Below are 15931 nucleotides of genomic sequence, written 5' to 3' on the forward strand. Positions count from 1 at the left end.
CATCCTTGCTCTATGTATCCGAGGCACCACTAATAGCATGCTACCCATCGACTTCAACGGACGTGAAGGGCGATAGACTGGAAGCAAGTCCTGAAGATAAGGAGGTGCTTTTTTGTGAGCTATGCGGTGGGTGATGCACATAGTTTTAAATTTGATTCTTTCCTTTATTGGGAGCCAATGAAGGGAGCGTAATGCATGTTTCCCAGAGGCTCTCCTAGGGAGGTTAAGGACCAGCCTCGCAGCTGCGTTCTGGACGCGTTGAAGCTGTGTTAGGCCCTTATTACTAAGTCCACATAGGAGGGAGTTCCCATAATCTAACTGGGAGGTGACCAAGGCGTGTACCATGGTTTTTCTGGAGCTGGGGGGCAATAGGTCCAAGATTTTTCTTAGGACCTTCAGAAGTCCATAGCATTTTCCCGCGACTTTATCCACATGATTGGTGTAGGCTAGATTAGAGTCCAGAAGAAAGCCAAGGTTCTTAACTGTGTCCACTGGGACTGGGACAGAGCCCAGTTCAGTGGGCCACCAGGCAGAGGTCCAGATGGAAGGACATGGACCTACAATAAGAACTTCTGTCTTGTTACCATTAAGGCGGAGACAGTTCTGTTTCATCCAGCCGTCAAGTGCCACAAGGCAAGCCGAGAAATTCTCAGCATCCACAACTGGATCACGGGACACATTGATCACCAGTTGTGTATCATCTGCATAGGAGACTATTGCCACACCATATGACTCCACCAGTTTGGCAAGGGGTTCCATGTACAGATTGAATAATGTAGGGCTCAGAATAGAGCCCTGTGGAACCCCTTGCCTGAGACACCTTATACTGGATTTGCATGGTGGGCAATGCACTTGGAATCTCCTGTTTTTAAGAAAGGATACCAGCCACTCATGAGCAGGTCCGGTTATTCCCTTTTCACTCAGTCGGTCCAGTAGTACAGGATGTGATACGGTATCAAACGCCGCACTTAAGTCCAATAGGACTAGTGCGGCCGTATGACCTTCATCCGCCTTGCTCCGCAACAATTCTGTTGATAGGAGGAGGGCGGTCTCAGTCGAGTGTTTAGCTCTGAAACCCGATTGAGACGTGTGCAGGAGCAAGTTTTCCTCCATAAAGCTTACCAGCTGTCGGTTAGCCAGTTTTTCTACTACCTTCGCACAGTAGGGGAGAAGGGAGATTGGTCTTAGGTTGTCTAATTGTGCTATGCTTATGTGGGCTTTCTTTTTTATTGGGACGACTTGGGCCAGTTTCCAGCTCTCCGGAACTAGACATTCATCGAAGGAAAGCGAGGCAATATTGCCTATATGCTTCGCCACCTGGGGAAGATGACTTCGAAGAATTCTCGCTGGTACCGCATCTAGGGGAGAGCCCGAGTGAATGTCCGATAGGATGTTGATAAACTCCTCGGTTTGGGGAACCACAAATTTCCTAAGTTCTTTTCTGACCTTATTACCATAGTTAGGGTCGGGCAGATTAGTAGCATCTGGATTAGTCTGAAATGAAGCATAGATCTTTTCTACCTTCCCTATAAAGAAGTCTGCGATCTCGTTACATGACTCGGTCGTGGGTGGGACTTCCCCTGAACTCGTGGGAGGGGTGGAGAGTTCCTTCAGGATCATAAAGAGCTCTTTCGATGTATTCTCTGCACAGCCTATCCTGTTGTTATAGTACTCTCTTTTAGATTTCCTGATCTGGCTGTGGTAGACTCTAAGTTCGCTCTTATAGACTTCGCGGAGTGAGGGGGCGTAATCCACTCTCCATCTACGCTCCAAGGTTTTACACTTGGTTTTTGCGGCGCGTAGCTCAGCGGTGAACCACGGAGCGGATTTCGTGCTCCTTGCCATGGGTTTGAGAGTCCACGGGGCTACATTGTCCAGCGCATCTTGAACCCATTCTTCATACATCTTGTGCGCCTCCACCAAATTGTCGCTAAGCTTTGGGGGGTCCTGTTCTAGGGCTTGACTGAAGGCATCGTGACTGAATTTCCTCCAGTCCCTGCGTCTAATAGCGGGAGGTTTCTGTAAGGGCCCCCCGTTGGGCAGTTTTCTGAGTTGAAATGGTATCAGATAATGATCTGACCATAGGATCTTAATCGGAGCAGAGACACTTATATCGTCCCAGTTAGTAAAAATTGGGTCTAATAGATGTCCTGCTTGATGGGTGGCTCTATTGTCAGCTAAATCAAACATAAGAGCTCTGAGTTCATTGATTAAGGAAACGGCCTCTCTGCAGTAGACATCCTCTAAATGCACGTTGAGGTCTCCTACAATCATGAACTTATTATGGCGTAAAGCAGATTGCGTTAGAACATCCAGGAGGATTTCAATGAACGCAGTTGCCACACCCGGAGGACGATATATAAGGTAGCCTTTAATGATACAATTGGGGTTGACCGTGATAGAAAAGAGTCCTGCTTCACATTTATTAATGGAAGTTGGTTCAAGAGAGACTGGTAGGTCGCTTTTGTGAATAATAGCTATCCCGCCCCCTCTTTGGTCCCCTCTATTGATGTGAAGAATGTCGAAGCCGGGAGGGAGGGCCTCTACGATATCAGGGATGGATTGTTCATCCAGCCATGTCTCGGTCAAGAAGACTAAGTCGGGTTTGTCGTCAATCAGTAGGTCATAGATATTCAGGCTATGTCGTTTCATTGATCGGCAGTTCAGTAATAAGGCAGATAGTTCCTTACCCTCCTTACTCGTCTCTTGGTCTCTGCGGATAGTATAGCCGCAACCCACACATTTCAGGTGCCATTGTTCCACCTGCAGCTTGTGATAGCATTCCGGCGGCAGCCTCCTGCGCAGCTGAAGTAATGCCTGCCTCGTATATGTTATAATCCCATGTTGGTCTGAGATGGTTTGGACAGGGGGACGGGGCCTGGGCCGCGGATGGGCGCGGACGGGCACAGACGGGCTTGCCTTAGGCGCGCCTTCGGCGCGCAAACGGCGCTCCCGCTGCGCTTGCGTGGATGGCACATTTGGGGAGAGGGTGGGTGTGGCCAGAGAGATGGGCGTGGCCTCGCGAAGCAGCGATGGCGGCCCTTTAACTGTCTATCCCGCGATGCAGCGCTAGCTCCGCTGCTCGTGGGGTGCCCTGTTAGGCTTTAGGTGCTGTCAACCTCAGGAGAGGAGTTAAGTAAGTTTTAAATCAGGTAAAAACACAAAATACAATTTTTAAAATCACGAGTGACTCTAGCCTCCGGCTTCCGCCTCAGAGGTGTAGGAAGTAGTTACCAGCGCTTTCAGTCAGCGCTTAGTTATAGGCGGGGGAGTGGGCGTGGCCAGATAGATGGGCATGGCCTCGCGAAGCAGCGATGGCGGCCCTTTAACTGTCTATCCCGCGATGCAGCGCTAGCTCCGCTGCTCGTGGGGTGCCCTGTTAGGCTTTAGGTGCTGTCAACCTCAGGAGAGGAGTTAAGTAAGTTTTAAATCAGGTAAAAACACAAAATACAATTTTTAAAATCACGAGTGACTCTAGCCTCCGGCTTCCGCCTCAGAGGTGTAGGAAGTAGTCACCAGCGCTTTCAGTCAGCGCTTAGTTATAGGCGGGGGAGTGGGCGTGGCCAGAGAGATGGGCGTGGCCTCGCGAAGCAGCGATGGCGGCCCTTTAACTGTCTATCCCGCGATGCAGCGCTAGCTCCGCTGCTCGTGGGGTGCCCTGTTAGGCTTTAGGTGCTGTCAACCTCAGGAGAGGAGTTAAGTAAGTTTTAAATCAGGTAAAAACACAAAATACAATTTTTAAAATCATGAGTGACTCTAGCCTCCGGCTTCCGCCTCAGAGGTGTAGGAAGTAGTCACCAGCGCTTTCAGTCAGCACTTAGTTATAGGCGGGGGAGTGGGTGTGGCCAGAGAGATGGGCGTGGCCTCGCGAAGCAGCGATGGCGGCCCTTTAACTGTCTATCCCGCGATGCAGCGAAAGCTCCGCTGCTCGTGGGGTACCCTGTTAGGCTTTAGGTGCTGTCAACCTCAGGAGAGGAGTTAAGTTAGTTTTAAATCAGGTAAAAACACAAAATACAATTTTTAAAATCACGAGTGACTCTAGCCTCCGGCTTCCGCCTCAGAGGTGTAGGAAGTAGTCACCAGCGCTTTCAGTCAGCGCTTAGTTATAGGCGGGGGAGTGGGCGAGGCCAGAGAGATGGGCGTGGCCTCGCGAAGCGGCCCTTTAACTGTCTATCCCGCGATGCAGCGCTAGCTCCGCTGCTCGTGGGGTGCCCTGTTAGGCTTTAGGTGCTGTCACCTTTTAGAACCCAACTTTTCCAAAATATAATTTGATTCCAGATTTTAATAACTTGGTTTTGCCATACAGAGGATTCTATAAATTGTTGTATCAGGGATAAGGGTCTTGTGAGGATAAGGAAAGACACCTGACTAGAATACTTAATCGATGGAGCGGAAAAGGTTCGAGGAGGTTTTTAAAAAAAATGGTAACGAATGAAAAGGAAATCTTGACACAATTGAATCCTCCAATCTGCACCAAATACTATTAGTTAAAGATTGGGTGCCCTCCACTTAAGCTAGGACCTGTTTTAAAACAAAGGCATTATGATATTGCTGAACATTTTGAAAATGTACACCTCTCAACTCCTTAGGATTTACAAACAGATATTAAAGAGATGAACACTTTTTTTGCCATTCCTGAAAACACAGCAATTGATTTATTCAACAACTTGAAAAATGCTACAGATAACTTAATAGGCAACATGGACAGGTAAACATTTAAGACAGGTAGAAACATCATCTTAATAATGGCCAAGCTTCCCCACCATGCCAAATATAATGAAGACCATTTCTCTGTCATTTGAAGAATCTTATGAACATATTCTAAGTTAATCCTGTTTAACTTAGAATGTTTATAATGTAGAAGCACTTTTTAAGGAAAAATAAAGCATTCATTTACGGGAAGATACAATGTGAAGCTAAAACCTTTAGCTACCTCTTTCCAAAGTCTGCAAAACAAAATACACAGTAATTGCACCTACTGCCAAAACTAAGGTGAGATAAATTACTCTCAAGGAAAAAAAAGACTGCTAAATGGATAAATATGTTGTCACTGCCTCCAGTTCTACGTTGACCTCATGTACAATCTTCAACTCAACTCAGACACCTTTGCACAGTGATGCAAGTGTGCCTGCATCGCTGGTTGTCAATGAGATGCAACCCATGTGTCTAAAATAGTCACATTCCATATTGTGGAACAAGAACATACTGGATGGCAAATGTGATGTACATCTATGAGCAGAAGGGATATGCATCCAAAAATACAGTGTCAGGACTCTGCATATCAGAAATATGTCCCCTAAAACAACAACATGTTGGTTCGTCATGCTCATAGGACCACACATTCCTTGTCACATGCATTGCAAGTGAAGTATGACAGTGAGTAAGATTTACAATGTTGCACCAATGCATGACATATTACTACAGGTCACCTTCACCGGATACATCAAAATGCAGTCATCCACATCAAAGTATCTACATGTGTCGTACAGTTACCAGTGTTGTATAGTGATCACGGTCCTGGTGTTGGATGTCCAAGACACATTGACATGCATGGAACCGGTCCTTAAGTAAAATCAACAGTGGCAGTGAACAAATGCATAGGCAGTGCTGTCGGTAAAGATCCTTACACAAACAAAGGCATCCAAATACCCTGATCAGAACCGCGTGTATCATCAATGTGTCCATCAGAGGGGCATATTTGCAAGACCCAACACCATGCCTCTGTCACTTGCAGTGATGTTGGGATGGTGAAATGGGCTTCCCCCCACTTACAAGCCAGTGTAAAGTGCTGCTATGTAATCAAGGGCCACTTACACACTTCACTTTGCGTGAAAGGGAAGGGTAATGGTTCTTGTGTTGGGTCCTCAACACAACACCCATTTAAAAACACGCTGCCCTATACCCACAACAGTGATGTCAATAGGAGGCTATTAAAAAATGAAGGCCAGAAAAAACCTGATCTCAAACATGAAAAAAAAGACATAATTCATTTGTATTTGTTTATGCTGTTCTATGTTGCATTGTGCAGCACACATAGAAACAGTACATTGTCATTGTTGGAGATGACCCTTCTTGCAGGGTTATCCCAAACTTTTCCCTTCTTTCTCCCTTGTTTTTCCTGGCCTGTGGTTGTTGGCATTATGACTGGGGCACTTTACCACTGCTGATCAGTGCTAAGGAGCATATGCTCTCTGTGTAAATTGTTATTGAGATTGGTTATCCATGAGTGGCATATTTGTTTTACCAGGAACTCCCTAGTAAAGTGCACTGAGTGTGCCAGGGCTGGTGATTCAAATGCTACAAGTGGGCCTGCGGGAAAACAACAATTGATGGACAGAATGCAGAACAATGTCATACATTCACCCCAGTACAGAGATCTGGGCCTAAATCCATTGTTTTTTTGCACTTCACACCACCCCAGTTCAGACATGGGCATATGCAAATCAGCCTTGAACCTGTGCCTCATGGGAACAGTCCAGCCCGAACTGCCAAGCCATGTCTTTCCTGGACAGGAATCAAGCATCCTAGGACCGGTTTCTGGCTGTCAGCCGTCTTCAGCCAGGATAACTTGACTCCAGTGGTGTGGAGAGCATTGGGGTATAAGTACAGGACCGCACGTTGCACGCATGGGGGTGTGGTCGCGACCAGGTCACTCCGAAGTCAGGCAGTCTCTCTACAGCATGTAGGGCTGGCCCTTGCAAAATAACATTCAAATATAAATAAACCCTCCGATGCATTACCTAACCAGGAAATAGCGACAACGCTGCAATGCTTTGGACAGTGCTCCCACTAAGACCATCCTCCCTCCGGGGCTCATGGCAAACTCTGAACGCCCCACATGGCAGCGGAACTCACTACAGCGTTTTAACCCCCTCCTGGTGTCCCAGATCATTATGCCAAGATTGCAGACTTCCTACTGCTGCGGCTGGCTGTTGCACGCTTCAGTTAATGAAACAAAGTTTCAGGCTGCATTGGCAATGGCAGTGTGTGCTGCTCCTGCGTGTGGCACGGAAAAGTAAATGCCGATCCAGCGAGCAGACCCGACGATCCACAGGCTGCTGAGTGAACCACACTGACCCTGCTGGTCGATGCTGGAGTGGTTTCTCAGCAGCCCAGACAACACACCACCACTATGATTGCACTTCACTTCTGCGCAGAGCTGCGCTGAGCCCCAGAAGCATGCCTGGCTGCTGTGTTTTCCGTGGGAGTCATTGCGACCTTGAGGCGGCCCGTTACTGAAGAGTGAGTTCCTAATGATATCTCTCTGCTCAATAACATTCTATTTTAAATTAATAGCGTGGTCATTATGATCGTCTTCAGTGGCCTGCTGTCGTGTTTCAAGCAGGAATGTGCCAGGCAGTGATGTGTGATACTGATCCATGCAGCCATGCGTAAAGATGTAAAGACATTTTTCAGATCCTTTGTGTAGGTTTGCTAAAAACCTCACATCTTGGCAAGAACTACAAATATTTCTACTTTCTTATTTCTGTTAGAAAGTTATGACTTTTACTACAAATTAAACTGCACATTTACTCATTTACCATTAGCAAATTGATCTGTCAAAGAATGCATTGCAGGAAAGAGGTTGGGCCTGATGTACAATGTTTGCATGATGTGTGAACTGAAGTAGGTGTGCCTTCTTACAGTTCTCTTTGCTCAAATGGGTGCAATTTTCTGATATTTATGTTTCCGTTGGTTTTATTGCTTGATTTTCCTTGCAAAAAAAGTGTCACTCATAGTTGTAGAAATGTCACTCATAATTACGCTGACATTATAAAAATGTCACACTTAGCAATCTGAAATCTTGGCAGCTATGTTATGTCCGGCCTGCTGTTGTTACCTGTACTTCCGGTGCCAGCTGCGCCCCTCCACGTGCACAAACCATGAGCTGAACATTGCAGGCATTGCCCTGCAACTGCAGAAACGTAGACATGGCTGCCAGTTGTACTGTGGGCTGTCGGACAACATTCCATACAGTATAGAACCCTGCGAATGCTCGAAATTTCTACGTTTTTATTTCTTTATTTGAAATTTGATACCACACGCAGACAACATTAAAGTACTCTAAATTTATTTTTTTACAAAAAAATGTGAGAAATGATTCCAAATAATTAACATATATATTTACAAAGAAATGTTCAGGATGACGTCAGAGCATTTTGCAATTTGTAGATACATATTATGAGAAATGCCTCCAAGTCATATAATCCATGTTAACAAAGATGTGTTGTCTTATAGTGAACGTTAAGTCGTCAATTTGTTCTTCACGCTGCAATATTTGATTTAAGAATTGAACTGCATATGTGGCGGTGCTGGTGCTGAAGAGAGCTGCAATTAAATGTCTCAAACGTAAGTGTTAGTGTGGTGGCAGTCTGTGTGTTCTCCTTTGTACTGCCGGTCACCGGTGTATTTAACTGTGTAGCCTTGGACCGTGTCATGTATTTGCATGTAACTTGCATGATCAAGGTAACTATCAGCTGCCATACTACTTGTCTCTCAGTCCTTTTTCTCCAGCCCTCTCCCACCCTTCCCAGGGGCGGCAATCTGAGGGATAGCCCCGGGTGCCACAAGCTCTAGCTACGCCTCTGCCTAATTGCAGACCTTTGAATTGTTTGGCAATTTCTAAGTTAGGGTTATTTATTTGACTCCAGGGTCGCACTAACCCAGCCTTGTTTTTCTTCTGTTCCCTAACAACTGATTCTGACAGTAGTAAATTGAAGAATATAGCCTTGTGATCAGTCCAGATCAGAGGCAGGGTGTTCCAAATTTCAATTGTGGATGGTTTGTGAAGATCCCGTCTAGTGTGTAATTCCCTTTGTTGGTGGATTAAGTAATAATTTGTTTCAAGTCTAAACTTTTTAGCAAGTCAACTAAATTGTTTGTGTTGCAAATTTCAGTGGACTCTAAAGGAAAGTTGAGATCCCCCATTATGGAAAAGTTGGCATGTTCCATAAAAGACTCCATTATGGTAGAAATATATTCGGTAAAACAGTGTCTAGGCCTTGGGGGTCTATAGATTATTAGCCCATTGACAACATGGGACTTAGTACATTTAAATGAGAATTGAATAACTGGTCAGGTGCGGGTGGAGTTTGACAGGCTGGTGGCCAAAATTGATGGGATCCGTGAGTGTCTCAGTCCCGTTAATGACCACCTAGAGTTCATCAGAGGCACCCACAGTCAGCTCCATGCTCTCCAACATTCAATGGCTGACATTGCTGGAGTATTTACTCGCAGACAAGAACAACTGACAAGTCAAAGTGGCTCCAGCGATGTCAACAAGGAGTTGGGTGAAATGCAGAAGATCATGGACAGCATGGAGTGGATGCAGGCTTCACATTTGGCTGCCATGGCTGCCTACCACAGAGACGTTGCTGGAGTCTTGCAAGCCATACAGCTTATCACCACTGCAGTGATGCTTCCTTACTTGGCCCAGATAATTGCTGCTGTACCTTCAACAGCCACCTCTTACCCCTTTTTGTGTCACAGCCTCACAGTGCTCAATCCAATCCACCATCAGGCACAAGGGAGGCACATGACATATCTGAGGAGGAAGATGTGGAAGAATCAACATTCAGGCAAAAATGTAAGCTGTAGCATTTATCTGTGTCAAATGGACAGTTTCTGCCTGGACCTGTGCTTATCATCATGCCTTGGAACATCAGTTTCCACTGTCCTCTGAATGACTCTGCTACACTCACCTTGGACTTTAATACGGTCTGCCAATTTTGGCATTGTTCCCAATGACACTGCAATCAGCCCGCTTACTGAACTCTGCCTCTTACTCAACATGTCTCTGGAAATGCTTCCCCACAAGGACTCTGTATGGTCTTCAACTGGGCATTTACACAATAGGGGGTTGTTGTACAAATAACTGGGCCAGTTTCCTACCTCAGTTAATGCACATGTACATAAAATAACGTATGCCACTAAAATATGTGTTGTCTGGGAACATTTAGGTTTAAATGTGCCAAAAATGCATGGTCAGTTTAGCCACCACTACAAATCAAGGGACATTTGGAAAAGGGAATCTGCGGACTCTGTGTCCCTGATGGGCATTGAAAAGCCTGGACAGGCGTGACTCTACCAATGCTCACATATATAAGACAACACTGGTTCAGCAACATAAAAATACTCTATGCTCAGGATGTTGATCATGACTTGGAACAATAATAAAGTCAATGTCAAGCCACATGAAGAGACTCAACTTTCTGTGCAAATAAGGAATACTTAGAACGTGTACTCATTGTCAATGTGGTGGACAATGGATGAGTAGATGGGTGTCATGCCATGACACATGTAAAGACAGTGCCCTCAATTTGTCACATATGATGAAAAAGCAATCTAGCTATAAGAAGGTGTAGGATAACTTATATCAATGTGTGTTTCTGGATCATAATCCTAGGGCTGATGTGCTGTAACGCACATCAGAACACCCTTTGCCCTACACTTGTATGCTAAAAAAAAAACCAGTGTTGTCCACAATGTATAAAGCAGTGTTGAAACACATTCAGAGGTGTTAGCATGACTTGAAAACAATAGAAAGCACAAACCCCCTGCACTCCAACATGACAATTGAAGATGTTTTCCAAGTTTGTGATAACATTTTACCCGCTATCGGGTACAAATAATATTTTATCTGTAAACATGTATTTTGCAAATATTTTCCATGGCGGATATGAAACATATTACTGCTAACATGGATTTGTGTTAAAACGTTATCCGCAAATTGCTACTTGATCAGTATATGTACCATTTTACCAGATTTGGCAGCCCTAACAACACAATATGGATATTTGATGTGACCTGTGTGATGTATTGGAGTGTAGTCTATCTGAACTGTCCTGATATGACTGATCCTGAGATGTCAGGAGGCACTAGTTACTCACATTGATGTCTGTAGATGACCGGTCATGTGTGTAAGTAAAAGCATGGCTTTGGTTCACTCATTAGGGTTAGCATTGGTGGTATGTGTCACTACATCTGAGACTCTTACATCACACATTGCTGTGATGTCTGTGCCAGTTAGATGGGCTTGCTACACACATGCACTTGACAAACAGGCAGTCACTAGTTGTATATGAGATTTTTGATGCAGCATACAATTCCCCAGCTATGACTGTACTTTCACATTCAAGTATTTGATTAGCTGGAAGCGCAGAGGGGCATAGTGATGACGGTTTGCGCAAATGCACTCATGGCCAGATTTTCAAGCAATAGGTCTATTCATTTCATGCTGTGCTATGCATGACATGGTCTATGACTGGTATCTAATGACCAGATCAATTGTCACCATTGCAAAATATGCTAAACCAGGTGTTACATGGTAGAAGGATCTTCCTGTGTCAGTCTAGCATGACAGCAATGAGCAAATAGTAGTTGGTATAAGCCAATGATGTTACAGGTGGACAGATACATGTAAAATGTATTGATGTTAGTGTGCCATTCCATATTTTTTAACCCCTAAGGGCTACAAGAGCTTACAGGGATACCTCAAATAATGCTTACTTAAATGTGTGAGCCGAAACCAAATAATGCACGTGTCAACATGCCCCACAGAGACATGTACAAATATATTATAGATCCAGAATCACAATTGAACATATGACATTGTTACTTTCCAAGGCGACCATGCTGTGCTTTTGTATGAGACCCAGGTGGCTAGACACAGATACATCTGTTATAACTTGATAGCTGTTTTGTTTGTGGCTTTAAATGTATGCACAGGGTATATGTTGTGTATTTGAAATGTTCCATTTATATAAGAGAGTATTGTATATGCTTGACGTCAATGCCTGCATTGTGCGTGAGATGTTGGGTCCTGTCTCTTGCTATCGGTGCATCAGCAATGACTATTACCTGGTTACAAAGCCTGGCATGTAAAATGTTTACACATTGCTGACATAAGAAGTATGCATGGTGCAGCTTGGTGTGTTGGTCATTCAAGGTGCTTTTCATCATGTACAAAAGGTGGTGTGCATTACATAACACGCACCAAGAGGACACTGGGATGACAGTGGAGACATACTTTATCTTTGCAGTGCCTCTCTACATCATTATGCCTGAATAAGTTGTGCAGTCCGTCAATGTCAAGGCTTAGGCCCCTCTACTCTACAAGACTTGTGATGCAGGGTACCTGTGAGTAGGCAAGTAAGAGGGTCAACTTGCATCTCCTGTACCTGTAGCCTCAATTCCATACTTATTGTACCCAGGCTTGTACGATAAGGACTGACTGAGGATTAGGCTGGCTGAGTCAGTGCCAGTGGATGTGCAGCTATTTTGATTCTTGTATTTGTGATGAAGAGCAAAATTAAACACATTTTGAAATTGACATGACTAAACTTGTAGTGCTGATAAAGATGAATGTGGTGCACCTTCTGGGTGCTGGAAAACATATTTTTTGACTCTATGACCCAAACCAATGTCTATTACAGATGTCATATGTTGCATGTTGTTAGCATGTTTGGGCTGTATTTATTGTACTCCCTGTGGCACATCACTCATGTGTATTTCTGATCCTTGTCTTGTGGGTGTGGACTTAGAACAAGAGTAATTGGATGATGATGTAGCCCATTGTATCACTTCATTGCCATGACACACTCAATCAATCAATCAATCAATCAATCAATCAATAAATCATATCATTTGTAAAGCGCACTACTCACCCGTGAGGGTCTCAAGGCGCTGGGGTGGGGAATGTTGCTACTGGTCGAAAAGCCAGGTCTTGAGGAGTTTTCTGAAGGTCAGCAGGTCTTGGGTCTGCCGTAGGTGAATGGGGAGGGTGTTCCAGGTCTTTGCGGCGAGGTGGGAGAATGATCTGCCACCTGAGGTTGCTCTTCGGAAGCGGGGGACTGTAGCGAGGGCGAGGTCTGCGGAGCGGAGCTGGCAGGTTGGGGTGTAGAAGCTGAGTCCTCTGTTGAGGTACATTGGAGTGCCTTGTGTGCGTGAGTGAGGAGCTTGAAGGTTATCCTCTTGTTGACCGGGAGCCAGTGCAGGTCTCTCAGGTGGGATGTGCTATGGCTGTGGTGAGGGATGTCGAGGATCAGGATGCGTTGGAGCTGACTCATGAGTTTGGCCGAGGCTCCTGCATAGAGGGCGTTTCCATAGTCCAAACTACTGCTGACAAGGGCCTGGGTGACTGTTCTTCTCGTTTCAGTGGGAATCCACTTGTAGATCCTACGGAGCATGCGGAGGGTGTTGAAGCAGGAGGAGGAGACGGCGTTGACCTGGTTAGTCATGGAGAGAGTGGAGTCGAGGATGAACCCTAGGTTGCGTGCGGTCGGTGGGTGTTGGAGCGGTTCCCAATGCAGTCGGCCACCAGGAGTCGTCCCAGGCCAAAGGGTTGGATCCGAGGATGAGGACCTCCGTCTTGTCCGAGTACAGCTTCAGTCAGCTGTTCCTGATCCATTCAGCAACGGCCTTCATTCCTTCGTGAAGGTTGGTTTTGGCGGTGTGCGGGCCCTTGGTGAGGGAGAGTATCAGCTGGGTGTCATCGACGTAGGAAAGGATGTTGAGGTCATGCCGATGGGCGACGCGGGTGAGCGGTGCCATGTAGATGTTAAACAGAGTTGGGCCGGGGGAACGCCGCAGATGATCTTGGTGGCTTCCGAGTGGAAGGGGAGAAGGCTGACGCTCTGTGTTCTGCCGGAGAGGAAGGAGGTGGTCCAGTCCAGGGCCTTCTCTTAGATTCCAGCATTGTGGAGGCGTGTTCTTAGTGTGTGGTGACAGACCGTGTTGAAGGTGGCTGACAGGTCCAGGAGGAGCTGCCGTTTCTCTGTTGTCCAGCAGGGACTTGATGTCATCGGTGGCGGCGATGAGGGCAGTCTCGGTGCTGTGGTTGCTGCGGAACCCAGACTGGAAAGGGTCCAGGATGTTGTTCTCCTCGAGTTGTTCGTTGACGGTCTTCTCGATGACCTTTGCCAGGAACGGGAGCAGGGAGATGGTCTGGAAGTTCTTGAGGTCCTTGGGGTCCGCCTTAGGTTTCTTGAGTAAGCCGTTGATTTCGGCGTGCTTTCAGTTCTCCGGGAAGGTTGCTGTCTCGAAGGAGGTGTTGATGACTTTCCGGAGATGGGGTGCGATGGATGTGCTGGCTTTGTTGAAGATGTGGTGTGGGCATGTCATTCCAGTTTGAACCCAGCCATATGCAAATCAGTATTGACCCTGTGCACCATGGGAACAGTCCAGCCCAAACTGCAAAGCCAGGTCGTCCCTGGACTGGAAACAAGCATCCTAGGACCAGTTTTGGGCTTTCATCCCTCATCAGCCAGGATAGCTTGATTCCTGTGGCATGGAGTGCACAGGACTCAAATCTGAGCATACCAGTCCCACTCGTAGTGATAAATGCAAAAACAACAGTTGATGGACAGAATGCAGAACAATGTCATACATTCACCCCAGTACAGAGATCTGGGCCTAAATCTATCGTTTTTTTTGCTCACCATGCCATTCCAGTTTGAACCCATCCATATGCAAATCAGTCTTGACCCTGTGCCCCATGGGAACAGTCCAACCGAACTGCCTAGCCAGGTCCTCCCTGGACTAGAAACAAGCATCCTAGGATAGGTTTCGTGCTTTCAGCCCTCATCAGCCAGGATAGCTTGATTCCAGTGGCATGGAGAGCACGGGACTCACATCTGAGCATACCCGTTCCACTCGGGGTGACAAATGCAAAAACAACAGTTGATGGACAGAATGCACAACAATGTCATACATTCACCCTAGTACAGAGATCTGGGCCTAAATCCATAGTTTTTTTGCTCACCATGCCATTCCAGTTTGAACCCAGCCATATGCAAATCAGTCTTGACCCTGTGCCCCATGGGAACAGTCCAGCCCGAACTGCAAAGCCAGGTCCTCCCTGGACTGGAAACAAGCATTCTAGGACCGGTTTCGGGCTTTCAGCAAAAACAATAGTTGATGGACAGAATGCAGAACAATGCCATACATTCACCCCAGTACAGAGATCTGAGCCTAAATCCATCGTTCTTTTGCTCACCATGCCATTCCAGTTTGAACCCAGCCATGTGCAAATCAGTCTTGACCCTGTGCCACATGGGAACAGTCCAGCCAGAACTGCCAAGCCAGGTCCTCCCTGGACTGGAAACAAGCATCCTAGGACCGGTTTCGGGCTCAAGATAGCCTGGCTGATGAGGGTTATGAACCTGAAACCGGTCCCATGATGCTTGTTTCCTGTCCAGGGAAGACATGGCTTGGCAATTCGGGCTGGACTATTCCCATGAGGCACAGGGTAGGACTGATTTGGCCATGTCTGAACTGGGGTGGTGGAGTGAGCTAAAGAATGATGATGGATTTAACCCAGATCAGTTGACTGAGGGTGAGTGTTTGATTTGCTCAAATGCTCCGTCCGTCATCCCCTTTCAAATCGCTGTATTTGCAGAATGGCTTTTTTGGTGTGTGTGCACGTTGTGCAACTTTGTACTTTCTGCTTTGTCATGTGGTGTTTCAGACAATTGCCCAGCATCACTGAAATTGACCTGCCTATACTTAACAGCCTACACATCACCATGATGCCACTGGCCAGGTCCTATGTATCACCTCCATTTTGTGACTGTCAGGATCCCCCAAAAAAGATTAGAGGTGATTTACAGGGATGTAACACCAACAGTTCATCACTTATGCACAGTTTTTTAAGGGTGCACCGTTGGCACATGAGCCTGGTTAAGCAGCCACTTTGAATTTGGGCAGATTACAATGTTTAAACGTCATCAAGATACATCATTGTGAGTTATTATGCTGAGGGTAACTGAGAGCAAATATACTAGACGTTTTAGTAATTGTGGGTTATTTACATCCACCTTGCCCCCAAGGGGGTCCGTGTTTGAGTGACAGTGGCACTCCTACTTGGTGCACCTGACTTACTGGGACATGTGAAGAGAACAGACATGTGTATTGATGTCCTTGGGCATGAGCT

This window comes from Lissotriton vulgaris, chromosome 3_2 (genome assembly GCF_964263255.1).
Source record: "Lissotriton vulgaris chromosome 3_2, aLisVul1.2, whole genome shotgun sequence".
NCBI classification, from domain to species: domain Eukaryota; kingdom Metazoa; phylum Chordata; class Amphibia; order Caudata; family Salamandridae; genus Lissotriton; species Lissotriton vulgaris.